Source organism: Apium graveolens, chromosome 6 (genome assembly GCF_009905375.1).
Source record: "Apium graveolens cultivar Ventura chromosome 6, ASM990537v1, whole genome shotgun sequence".
Lineage (NCBI taxonomy): Eukaryota > Viridiplantae > Streptophyta > Magnoliopsida > Apiales > Apiaceae > Apium > Apium graveolens.
Genome location: NC_133652.1, coordinates 263,011,183 through 263,023,587, shown reverse-complemented (window position 1 = coordinate 263,023,587; position 12,405 = coordinate 263,011,183).

The window sequence follows — 12,405 nt, the reverse complement described above, 5'->3', positions numbered from 1 at the left end:
CAAGCAAATCAGAATCAAGCAAGGGAAATGAGCAAGTAGCTGAGGATGAAGACAATTCCAGTCAAGATGACTCTGATGATGTTAATGAACATCTGGCTTTTCTGTCCAGGAGGTTTGCAAAGATAAAATTCAGGAAAAATACAAAATTCACTAAGTCAAACAAAAACATGGTGGACAAATCTAAGTTTAAATGTTATAACTGTGGCATTAGTGGACACTTTGCCAATGAGTGCAGGAAGCCAACCTCTGATAAGAAGAAATTTGAGCAAGTTGATTACAAAAAGAAGTATTTTGATTTGCTCAAACAAAAGGAAAGAGCTTTTCTGACTCAAGATGATTGGGCAGCAGATGGAGTCAATGAAGATGATGATATGGAATATGTCAACCTAGCCCTGATGGCTAATTCTGATGAAAATGAAACTAGTTCATCAAGCAACCAGGTAATTACTACTGATCTCTCTCATCTTTCTAAGATTGAATGCAATGAAGCCATAAATGATATGTCCAATGAATTATATCATTTGCGTGTTTCCCTTAAATCACTAGCTAAAGAAAACACAAGAATCAAAGAGAATAATTTGTTTTTAAGTGATAGGAATGTTGTGTTAGAGAATCAGGTAATTGAGCTTGAAAAGATTAAAATTAAATGCTTGACTGTTGAAAGTGAACTAGAAGAAGCTGTTAAGAAAGTAGAAATTCTTTCTAAACAGTTAGAAAATGAGCAAGAGGTAATCAAGGCCTGGAAAACATCTAGGGATGTTAGTGCCCAGATTGTCAAGGTTCAGGGAATTGAATCATTCTGTGAGAATTCCTGGAAGAAAAATAAAAAGGAGTTAGAATTAATTGATGGATTGTCAACGGATGTGGAATCAACGGACAATGAAAGTTATCCGTTGAAGGAAGAAAAAGAGCATCCGTTGAAGGCTCATCAATTAAAACAGGCAAGTGATTCTAAAAAGAAAAATCTCAATAAGAAGGTTGGTTCAACTTTCAAGAACTTTGTCAAAGAAGGAGCTAGCACATCCAAAGATGCCAGTAAGGTGAATATAGGACACATGACTTTAGATCAGCTGAAAAATAGGCTTAAATTGGTTGAGGATAAAAAGGAGACTAAAAGAAAATCTAATAGAAATGGGAAGGTAGGGATTAATAAACACAACAATTACACACCTGATAAGTATGCTCCTAGAAAAAGCTGTGTGCATTGTAAAAGTGTTAATCATCTATCTGATAACTGCAAATCTGTTAAGAAAGCTCACATGCCTTTAACTCCCTCCATGCCTAACATGTCTATGTCACCTCTGCATGTTATGTCTGTTATGTCTCATCAGAACCCTCATGCATATTTTGCAAACATGTCATATGTTAATAATCCTTATTTTACTGCATTCAGTATGCCTCAGATGCCATACAACATGCCTATGTGGAATAATATGTTTGCACAATCCATGCCTTATCAAATTCAATCAAATGTGCTAAATGATTCTGTGACTAACCCTACACTTCAACCAACTACATCTGAGATCAAGGTTGACCCAAAGTTACCTAAATCAAAAGATGCAGGCGGAATGAAGTCTAGGAAAAAGACTAACAAGGCTGGACCCAAGGAAACTTGGGTACCAAAATCAACTTGATTGATTTTGTTGTGTTAGGGAAAAAGAAGGAATCTATGGTACTTGGACAGTGGCTGTTCAAGACACATGATAGGAGATTTCACCCTGCTCACAGAGTTCAAGGAGAGAGCTGGCCCTAGCATAACCTTTGGAGATGACAGCAAAGGGTTGACTATGGGATATGGCTTGATTTCAAAAGAAAATGTCATCATTGATGAAGTTGCATTAGTTGATGGTCTCAAACACAATCTATTGAGCATCAGTCAACTATGTGACAGAGGGAATACTATTTCCTTCAATTCTGAAGCCTGTGTTGTCACAAGTAAGAAGGACAACAAAGTGGTTCTAACTGGAGTTAGAAAAGGGAAAGTGTACTTAGCTGACTTCAACTCTACAAATTCAGAATCAATTACTTGTCTTCTCAGCAAAGCAAGTCCAGATGAAAGTTGGCTATGGCACAAGAAGCTGTCCCATTTGAATTTCAAGACAATGAATGATCTAGTCAAAAAGGACTTAGTTAGAGGAATTGTTAGGTCCCAATGTGTTTGTAGAAGGGGGGTTGAATACAAACAGTACCAAATAATCGAATAAATGCGGAATAAAAAATGTGAAACAAAATTCAAGTTAAATAAAAATATTATTAAACTTGAAAGGTGTTACAACAACTGTATCGATTACAAGGTATTAATCTCAAATCAATTATCACAAATCTAGAATAAATTCGACATGAACTTTTTCTATTTTTGCAATAATTAGAATCAAATGCTAAACGCGATTTGAGATTAAGTTCTAGGGATTTTGATCCGCTAGATTGTTACACAAGAACAAGATAAATAATTCTAGTGGTTTGGATTTAACATTAACAAACTAGAATTTTGATCTTGATGTAAGCAGAGAAGAAAATAAAATGTTTCAAGGCGGCTGCTTTCTTTTCTTTGTTCTTGAATGTGTTCTGTATGATTGAGATCATTGAGTTGAATGACTTCTGCTTCTATTTATCAACAGCCGAATTAATTGAATTGGAATGACAATCCTTTAAGCTTGTATAACAATCGGTGAGACTATCCTTTTGAGCTAGCAAGACAATCGTTTGAACCAGCATGACTATCGGTAGGACAATCTTTTGAACTGGCATGACAATCGGTAGGACAATCTTTTGAACTGGCATGACAATCGGTATGACAATCCAGATTGTCATGCTAGTTCATTTTCAATTGTCTTACTGATTTAAGATTGAATTTAATCCAATTAAACTTCTGAAAATTCCTAAAATTAATTCTGAATTAATTAATCAATTAATTTAATTAATCAATAAATTAATCTTTGCAGATATAATTTATTTACTTAATTAAATTATATGACTTAATTAATTAATAGAGAATTAATACTAACCCTGAGCAGCATCCATTCTTCTGAATATCTTCTGAAAATCACTGAGAATTATGAATCAATTCCGCCACTTCAACGTTGACACTCGATGTACTGTCTAGTTCATGAGTGACTAACTTCCGTGACGTTTCTTCATGTCTTGACTTTGACACTTTGATTTTCTTAAGATTAAATCCTTGTAATTAATGATACTCTGACGAGATCTCTGTCACTTGATTAAATCCACGATCTTGATTTATATCACTGAGGCATGATCAACTTCTTGAACTTCTTCCAGTGAATTAACTCCTCAAGTCTGTAGATGAACCTTGTTTCTGAATCCTTTGACAGATATTACTTTGCGAGATCTCTCTGACGGTCGATCCACTATTTACTTATTACATTCTTATTTGAGTTGAGTTGAATCCTCGAATATACAAATAGGCTATGACATATGACTTACAATCTCCCCCTATTTGTTTGTTAGACAATAACACACAAATACCTAGAGGATAACTCAACTAACAAATAAGAAAAAGATATAACATACATGCAAAGTAAATAGCAGAAAAGTTCTGGATGAGATTTAACATTTTCCAGATTCCAAGTAGATGTTCCTCTAGACTGAACATATCTTCAAGTAGTTCCATTTTCATTTGTACAACCACATTTCCTGTTGAGAAGCCCATATCTCTCTTGCTTCTCCCCCTATGAGAATCAACTGATTAAAGAAGATCACCTTCATTTACCACCTCTCCCGTACAATAGGATCCGCAGATAAAAGCCAATGGTACTCCCCTTTTGAAAACAGCTTCTCCCCTTACTTAGAAAATCACCTTGTGTTTACCACCTCTCCCGTACAATAGGATCCGTAGTTACAAACAACAATGGTGTGGTGTAGTGTACAAGTAGGATCTTTTTCTTACTCCCTGCTATTTCTCCCCCTTAGTTGAGGAATCCTCCAAACTATTACTTAAGCTTTTATCTCCCCCTTAAAGAAGGAATGTATGCCGTCGTCTAAAGGAGTTCTCATATTTCACTTGGTTGGAAAAGAAATAACAAGTAGTTTCTCTTTCTTCCTCACTGTGAGTGTGTGATTGTGTTTTAGTGTACCTCACATGTGTTTCACTCTTCTCTCCACTCGTGTTTACACTCATTCTCACAAGTGTATCACTCTTCTCTCATAGCTCCATAATCCAGCTGTACCTACAAGGAAAATCACCTTAGCCATCCTTAAGGAGGTCACAGGTGGTGCAATGGGAGTTCACAAATCCCCATCCTTGTTAAACTCGTCAGATGAATCTGAGTCATAATCTACAAGTTGCTAGTTTCCCTTTTAGGGTTCCAGATTTGAATTCTGGGAAGGTAAACAATGATCCAACGAATTTAGCATAAAGATCAAAGTTCCCTTCTAATGCCTGTGAAGACATTTCCTTGTGACTTATCAGGTAATATCTGAATCATTGTCAACAAGTTGCCGATCTGCGCCTATGTCAGATCCACTATCCGCAGATGCATCCAGGGGATTTAAGCCTGGGGAGGTAGACACTGACCACTAACATATGGCTTTTGGATCAGTATCCTCTCCTAACACCTGTAAAGGCAATTGGTCCATTAACGAACCTTGAACAATCGAATCTGACCTTAAAATGGTCGAAACTCTTGTTTCCGTCAACTCATCCTTTGTGTGTGTAACCTTTCCTTGTGCATCAAGAATTGTTTATGTTAGAAGTGGTGACACTACATCGGATGCCTTGGCCGACAGGCAAAATTCAATAGACGCACCCTGTTGAGAGAATGAATCTAGTAACTGTTTTTGTGCCTTTTCAGCCATTAGATCTTTTTGAGAAGATGTATGTGGGCTAGCAGTTGTCTCGGTTTAAATACTACTCATCTATGTAGGAGACAGAGCTACTGGGTTGACTACAGAACCTTCCTTATGTGGTGCACTAAGGCACTATTTCCCTCACGCTCATTCATACTACATTTAGTGGTAAGAGAGTGTTGGTTGGTTCTGTTTCTGTGTTTGTCTTTACAGTCTGGGATAGATGTTGTGGGTTTTCAACCTCATGACTGTCAATGAAAGAAAGTCATTGGAGACTGAACCTGTAACACAAAATATATGGTAATAGAGAGAAAATGATTTACAATAGTGATTTTAAAAGATTTTACATGAAATAAGAAATCACTAATGTAGAAAGAAGTTTAATTTTGTTTTTCAATATGAATGAGTTTTTGATAAAACATTGATCACTTAGGGTAAAGTCTAAGTAATTCTCATTCATGTCAAAAGCTTACAAATATCTGCAACATAATGTTAACAAGATATCATTGACCGATACTTGTCAAGTACTTTAGATACTAATTGTTATGTTGCATTACCAATATACCACTGCACATATAAAACAATATGATTGTGCTTAGTGATAAGATAGTTATAAATATGATGACTCTACTTATTCATATAAAATTGTAACTGCAGTTAGAGTGCCATACCATGTCCTTGACGATTGCTTGAGCAGTATACTAGTTCATACCAACCTGAAGTGAGATTGTGAAGAAGAGATTGCATAGTCCAATAGATCTGCAGCTGCAAAGTCCATAAACTGTGGTGCACTGACTTCCTCTTTTAACTCACCAACCAGGAGTACACTTGTACATATCTTACTAGAGTACAATTCCAAGTGTAATGTGCAGCAGGTGCCTGATATGTCGTAATATTCTCAAGTCTCGTTACTGGTGCTATATGTTAGATACTGCTTCCTGATAATAACCTAGCACACTTATACAAAATTTCAGTGATAACATTCCCAGCTTGCAAATAGCCATATCCCTCGGATAAACCTTTGCTGTTATCTCCAAAGGTAACCATGGGGCCAGCTTTCTCAATCCACATTTGATAGCAGGGCTCTATCTCCGGTCATATGTCTTGATGATCCACTGTCAAGAATCCACACTACCGGTTACACCTGTTTAATGCCCTGCACTACAAATGGATTAGACCTTCTTCGGAACCCAAACTTGGTTGGGCCCGGCATACTTATAGAACTGTCCTTTGTCAGGCAAAACAACATTTTTAATTTTAATTGCCTCAACTTTCTCAATGACTGAACATTTGACCTTGTAAACAGCGTTAACAAATTTCTGTTTAAGCTTAGGCACAAATGTCTCCTTTCTAGCCTTAGAAGGACTAGCAGTCTTAGACCTATCATGCTTCTTGTTATTCACATGCTGACGAGGAGTAGTCTTATCATTAGACACATGCTTACCATTAAAATAAGCATACATCATATTAAAAGCACAAGACATACAATTAGAAACACCACATGCTTTATGAGAGTGATTAACAGCAGGCAATTTATGCATGGTAGACATGGCATTATTGTTATCCAACTCATGTGTGTCTGAGTTAGTCTCAGTTGCTTTCACAACTTTGACTGGAACTTTCGACTCACTTGACTTGGAAACAATCTTCTCATTAGCATGATCCTCAGCACGTATTTCTTCTTGAATAATAGAAGAGGTCGCATCAAATGGTTCAGCAATTGATGCTTTATAGAGGGGTTCATCAACACTCTTAAGCACATGTGGTACTTCCCTCCCTTTAGCACATACATGAGGAGGGGAGTTTATGCCTAATTCTCCAATAGCAGCATTGTAATCATAACCTATTCCAGATGTTTGATTAACAGCTTGCTTACTGTAGAACTCTTTAGCCTTCGAACAAGAATTGAAGTAGGCTCTAACCTTAGTCTCAAGACCGGTGATCTTGTCTTTGAGAATAGTTTCGAGTTTTCTATAACAGTCAACTCTATTCTCTAGAAAAGATACCTGTTCTTTTAATTTGTCTTGATTAATGTGCACAAGTCTTAATTCATTGACCTCTTTCTCAAGGTCTGTGATCTGTAAACTTAACAGTTCATTATCACGACGTGCACAATCTAAGTTACCTCTTAGATGATAAACCATTTCAGCATCAGAAAGTTTTACCTCTTTTCTTGACGATGAAGCTTTTCCATCAATAGCCATAAGAGCAAGATTTCCTTCTTCTTCATCTTCACTATCAGTATCATCCCAGCTTCTTCCCTTTGCCAGATAAGCCCTTTCAGAATTCTTTCTTACTTGCTTTGGCTTCCTACATTCTGTGGCAAAGTGTCCCAACTCATTGCAGTTATAGCATCTAATGGTGCTCCGATCAACCATCCCTGTTTTGTACCCACCACTGCTGGTGTTAGAGGATGAAGATCCACCTTTCTGGAATTTGTTGTAGTTGGACTTGTACTTAAGCTTGGGATTCCTCCTGAATCTGACATGGGAGAATCTCTTGACAATTTGGGCCATTGATTCATCTTCCAATTGCTCCAGCTCTTCCAAGGAATAAAAATCATCACTTGATTGATTTGTAGTAGGAGGATCATATTCTGCTACTAACTCATTTTCCTCACCCTTGGAAAACCGTACCATTCTTTCTAACTGTTGAGATTGTTGTTGTTGTTGACCTTCAGCTACAAGTGCATTAGATGTGCTGACCATTCTATCCTTCCCATAGACTTCCTTCTGTTGAATCTGCTCCAACTCATAAGTTTTTAACACTCCATAGAGCCTGTCCAAAGAAATCTCACTCAGATCTCTAGCTTCTCTAATGGCAGTGATTCTATGTTCAAGATGAGCTGGCAGTGTTAAAAGGAACTTTTTGTTGACCTCCCTGATTGAATAATACTTTCCATTGATGTTCAGGTTGTTGATCAACGCATTGTACCTCTCAAACACTTCAGTAATTCCTTCTCCTGGATTTGATTTGAAATGTTCATATTCAGAGGTTAGGATTTCCAACTTGTTCTCCCTAACTTCCTCTGTGCCTTCATTAATTACCTCAATAGTTTCCCACATGTGTTTAGAATTTTTACAGTTCATCACATGTCTGTTCATCAAGGGATCAAGGGATTCAATTAATATTAATTGAAGGCTGGCCTCCAAGGAGGCTTCTTCCTTCTCAGCAGGAGTAAAATCTTCGGGCTCTTTTGGATAGGTTCTAGCTTTAGTAGTCACCACACCATCTATTATTACCTCCGGTTCAATAACCATCGGAGTTTTTATACCCTTCTTTAACAAGTTTGAATATTTGGGATTTGCAACTTGTAAAAATAATAGCATCTTCTTCTTCCACATGATATAATTCTCTTTATCAAATTGTGGAATTTTAACGGTTCCAACTTTATGTGAAGTCATTATGAATTTTTGAATAAATAAAAATTCAAGGAGTTGAAAAATCACAAAAGTCTAGGATCTTGATTTGTTCGTTAATCAGAAGGCTCTGATACCAATTGTTAGGTCCCAATGTGTTTGTAGAAGGGGGGTTGAATACAAACAGTACCAAATAATCGAATAAATGCGGAATAAAAAATGTGAAACAAAATTCAAGTTAAATAAAAATATTATTAAACTTGAAAGGTGTTACAACAACTGTATCGATTACAAGGTATTAATCTCAAATCAATTATCACAAATCTAGAATAAATTCAACATGAACTTTTTCTATTTTTGCAATAATTAGAATCAAATGCTAAACGCGATTTGAGATTAAGTTCTAGGGATTTTGATCCGCTAGATTGTTACACAAGAACAAGATAAATAATTCTAGTGGTTTGGATTTAACATTAACAAACTAGAATTTTGATCTTGATGTAAGCAGAGAAGAAAATAAAATGTTTCAAGGCGGCTGCTTTCTTTTCTTTGTTCTTGAATGTGTTCTGTATGATTGAGATCATTGAGTTGAATGACTTCTGCTTCTATTTATCAACAGCCGAATTAATTGAATTGGAATGACAATCCTTAAAGCTTGTATGACAATCGGTGAGACTATCCTTTTGAGCTAGCAAGACAATCGTTTGAACCAGCATGACTATCGGTAGGACAATCTTTTGAACTGGCATGACAATCGGTAGGACAATCTTTTGAACTGGCATGACAATCGGTATGACAATCCAGATTGTCATGCTAGTTCATTTTCAATTGTCTTACTGATTTAAGATTGAATTTAATCCAATTAAACTTCTGAAAATTCCTAAAATTAATTCTGAATTAATTAATCAATTAATTTAATTAATCAATAAATTAATCTTTGCAGATATAATTTATTTACTTAATTAAATTATATGACTTAATTAATTAATAGAGAATTAATACTAACCCTGAGCAGCATCCATTCTTCTGAATATCTTCTGAAAATCACTGAGAATTATGAATCAATTCCGCCACTTCAACGTTGACACTCGATGTACTGTCTGGTTCATGAGTGACTAACTTCCGTGACGTTTCTTCATGTCTTGACTTTGACACTTTGATTTTCTTCAGATTAAATCCTTGTAATTAATGATACTCTGACGAGATCTCTGTCACTTGATTAAATCCACGATCTTGATTTATATCACTGAGGCATGATCAACTTCTTGAACTTCTTCCAGTGAATTAACTCCTCAAGTCTGTAGATGAACCTTGTTTCTGAATCCTTTGACAGATATTACTTTGCGAGATCTCTCTGACGGTCGATCCACTATTTACTTATTATATTCTTATTTGAGTTGAGTTGAATCCTCGAATATACAAATAGGCTATGACATATGACTTACAGGAATCCCTCTAGTGGAATTCATAAGGGATGGACTGTGTGATGCCTATCAGAAAGGAAAGCAAAAGAAAGCATCATTCAGTAAGAAACTTGAATCTGCAATTGATGAACCATTACAACTGTTACACATGGATCTTTTTGGACCAGTCAATGTATTGTCAATTTCAAGGAAAAGATATTGCCTAGTGATTGTAGATGATTTCTCAAAGTTTTCATGGGTTTATTTCCTTGGATCAAAAGATGAAGCTAGTGAAATCATCATCAACCATATCAAGCAAGTCAACAATCATCCAGATTTCAAAGTAAGGAATATCAGGAGTGACAATGGAACTGAGTTCAAGAATACAACCATGAAGTTGTTCTGTGAATAAAATGGGATCATACATGAGTTCTCAACTCCAAGGACTCCACAACAAAATGGTGTGGTGGAAAGGAAGAACAGATCACTAATTGAAGCTGCAAGAACAATGCTTGAAGAGTCAAAACTCCTAACATACTTTTGGGCTGAGGTTGTTAACTGTGCATGTTACACTCAGAATATTTCTTTAATTAATCAGGCAAAAGACATAACTCCCTATCAATTGTTCAAGAGAAGAAAACCAACTTTAAACTTTCTGCATGTCTTTGGTTGCAAATGTTACATTCTAAGGAATCAACCTGATCACAAAGGGAAGTTTGATGCAAAGGCTGATGAAGGAATATTTGTTGGTTATTCTGCTGGAAAATCATATAGAGTCTACAATCTAAGAAACAACATTGTCATGGAATCTGTGCATGTTGTGTTTGATGATAAAAAGATTGATGGACTAACAGATGAGGGACATCATGAAGGACTCAAATTTGACAACATTGAGATATATTGTGATGATAGTGAAGATGAGAATGATGAAGAAGACACCTCAAAAAGAATTCAAGATTTGCCCTTGGATAATGCACAGAATGCTGCATCCGTTGAAAGTCATAATTCAGCTTCCGTTGATAAAGCAATGCAGCATCCGTTGAAAGGCAAAGTGCATCATCCGTTGAAGTTCATAATGAAGCATCCGTTGATCACAGTCTGTCAACGGATAATCATTTCACTTCATCAGTTGATAGAACTCCCAATTCCTTTCAAAGGATCAGCAACTCAGGGGGAGTTTCAACCAATCAACATTCTATCTCACATCATGACAATACTGAGGCAATCTCATCTAGAGCTAATCTACCACCTCAAAGGAAATGGACCAAGAATCACCCTTTTGAACTAATCATTGGTGATGCTACATCTAAAGTGCAAACTAGAAGGGCTACTCAAGATGAATGTCTATATAGTAGCTTTCTATCACAGGAGGAACCTAAGAGAGTGGAAGAAGCTCTATTGGATCCAGATTAGATTTTAGCAATGCAAGAGTAGCTAAACCAATTTGAAAGGAACAAAGTATGGAAGCTGGTACCCAAGCCAAAGGACAAGAGTTCTATTGACACAAAATGGGTATTCAGAAACAAGATGGATGAAAATGGCATTATTATAAGGAATAAAGCCAGATTGGTTGCTAAAGGCTATTCTCAATAAGAGGGAATAGATTTTGATGAGACATTTGCTCCAGTTGCCAGACTTGAAGCCATCAGAATCTTTCTAGCCTATGCAGCCCATGCCAATTTCAAGGTCTATCAAATAGATGTCAAGAGTGCATTTCTGAATGGGAAATTGGAGGAAGAAGTTTATATAAGCCAACCTCCAGGATTTGAAGATCCAAATTTTCCAGACTATGTGTATTATCTGTTGAAAGCACTCTATGGACTAAAGCAAGCACCTAGAGCCTGGTATGTGACTTTGTCAAAATTTCTTCTAGATAATCACTTCACAAGAGGTACTGTTGACAAAACTCTTTTGTTTAGAAATGTTAATGGCTCTACAATACTTGTTCAAATTTATGTAGATGATATTATATTTGGATCTACAGATGATAAGCTTTGTAAAAGTTTGCTAAGTTAATGCAAAGTAAATATGAAATGAGCATGATGGGAGAGCTAACTTATTTTCTTGGTTTACAAGTTAAACAAGTTAGTGGTGGAATTTTCATTAGTCAAACTAAATATATTTATGATCTTTTAAAGAAGTTTGACTTAATGGATTGTTCATCTGCAAAAACTCCCATGGCCACTGCCACCAAGCTTGAATTAAATAAGGCTGAAAAGTCTGTAGACATTTCAAGTTATAGAGGCATGGTTGTTCACTTTTATATTTAACTGCTAGTAGACCTGATATAATGTTTTCTACATGTCTCTGTGCTAGATTTCAAGATGACCCTAAAGAGTCTCACTTAGTGGCTATTAAAAGGATTATAGATATCTCAAAGGGACTCCAAATCTAGGAATTTGGTACCCTAGAGAGTCTGGCTTTGATCTAATTGGCTACTCAGATGCAGATTATGCAGGTTGCAAAATAGACAGGAAAAGCACAACTGGCACCTGTCAATTTCTAGGGAATAAGCTTGTGTCATGGTTCAGCAAGAAGCAAAATTCTGTTTCAACATCAACAGCTGAAGCTGAGTACATTGCTGCTGGTAGTTGTTGTGCACAGATACTGTGGATGAGGAATCAACTATTTGACCATGGACTAACTGTTGACAAAATTCCTATATTCTGTGATAACACAAGTGCCATTGCCATTACTGAAAATCCAGTGCAACACTTAAGAACCAAGCACATTGATATCAAGTACCACTTCATAAGGGAACATGTGATGAAAGGTACAGTGGAACTTCATTTTGTTTCAAGTGAAAAGCAGATTGGAGACATATTTACCAAGCCACT